The sequence below is a fragment of the Elephantulus edwardii genome, unplaced genomic scaffold, assembly GCF_000299155.1.
Source record: "Elephantulus edwardii isolate Elephantulus edwardi_28Jun2011 unplaced genomic scaffold, EleEdw1.0 scaffold00014, whole genome shotgun sequence".
Taxonomy (NCBI): Eukaryota; Metazoa; Chordata; class Mammalia; order Macroscelidea; family Macroscelididae; genus Elephantulus; species Elephantulus edwardii.
Window position 1 is genome coordinate 2,716,217 of NW_006399764.1, and position 1,988 is coordinate 2,718,204.

Genomic DNA, 1,988 nt, shown 5'->3' on the forward strand with positions numbered 1-1,988 from the left:
CAAATCCACAGGAGCCAAAATATGACTTTAATTTCATCCGACCTGAATTTCAGAATCATCTCAGGAACAGGTTTGAGGTGCACCTTAGTTCTCAAATTAACATCATAGCTCCTCAGTAATTTGAAGAGGTACCTGACTGCAGATTTTCCCAGTGCATTAAATCTCCTGATCACCTGACCGGTACCACGTGTATAAGATGAAGTTGTGGAAAAGCTCAGTCTTTTCTCTACCATTTTGTCTCTCAGCCCAATGATGACAATCGTCATTTCCTTGAGATTGAGATGCAATTCATATTGAAGGCTGCAATCTTTGATCTTTTGGAGAAAATGTTTCAATGAGCCATAGTATCTGTCATATGTAAGATGGAAGATTTAAAACACGATATGTATCACAATTTTAAGTCTGCTTTAAAAGCTGAGCACAAATACTTCTATTTGTATATTAGAGTAGAATGGAACAATTTAAAAAATCGGAGTCTTTGCTTTAATTTCTAGTAAATTTGATTTTTTATATCATATACCTAAAGAAATCTTTCTCAGACAAATTATTTTTTCCATATGAAATTAATTTTTATTTAAATAACAAAAAATTATAGTTTGACCATAAATTCAACACTTTTAGGCTACAAAAGGACAATAGTTCTTTGTAGGTTGGAAGACCTCGGAGCACAGTTTTCCTTACAGCTTCTTGGACAGTGGTATTCCATCACTTATATAATTTAAAACTGAATAGAAGTACACATATACATGCTCTTTCAAATTAGTAATCCATTGATCATTAGCTTTTCTTGGAAAGGTTTTCTATAAGTATGTTGCTGTTGTTGCTGTTAAGTGCCATTGCGTCGCAGGCAACTCATAGCGACCCTACGAAGGAGAGTCCTCAACACTTGGCTGTCTCTCATCCTCTCTCCAGGTTCATAGGGTTTCTGGAGGCAAGCTATTACAGAAGTGGATGCTGCTCCTGCTTCTAATCTCTAAGTATAGGGTGATGAAATTGAAAAACTATTTTGTAAAGCATCTTTTTGATATGTCCTCCTCATTTTCCAACAAACTTTTATTAATTTGATTCTTTTACTATCTGAAAGCTCTTTTCTTTTTCTTGTAGAAGGGATTATATCTGCCCAAACAAACACAGTCAGATTCTCTTCAAAACTGCTGAAGGTATTTGGCTCTTTATTTCTGATTTGAGTATAGTCTTCTCTGAATTATTTTTGGATGTTTGAAAAGAAACACCATTTGCAATATATTGCATTAAAGGCTTCTTAATGCTATCTTTTTCTTTTTATTATATTTAAAGAATCTTTGAAAAGCTAACAGGTGGTTTTCCTTTTCTTTTTTTCACTCTGCACTGCCACAGTTAATTGAAAGTGCTGTTCAGTGAGTGATTTCCAGCATGCTTTCTTTCTCTTTTTTATTTATGTTTCCATTTGCTTTCCAAATCAAATAGAACCTGCCTCCTCTGGGTCATTTCCAACTCAGGGTGATCCTTCATCTATTTTAACAGAAGGAGACTTCCTATCTTCTCCCACAGAGCAGCCTCACATTCTGGTTAACAGCTCAATACATTATTTGCTACATCATTAGAGTTTCTCTTTTTACTTATTTTCATAAACATAAGAAATGAAATCATTACAATTTAAGAGTAGCAGAAAAAAAATTTAAATAATAAACTTTTTACTCTTACTAGATTAATACTGCTTTTTATTTGTCAACTCCTAGAAATGATCCAAGTAGCCAGCATGCACGCTCGAATTCAATAGCTTCTTTCATAATGAAGTGATTAGAAATGTGTTTTATAGGGGAGGGGGTGGCAGAGTATAGCTTTATTTTAAAATTAAAAGCAAATTTATTTAAAATTAAATTAAACTAAAATTTTCATTTTCTAAATATGCTTTCCACATTCCAGATGCCAAGTATTCATATGTAAATAGTGGTTCTCACTTAGGCTACCTATTGATATTCAAAAAAACCAAAAAATGTCAAGGTCAT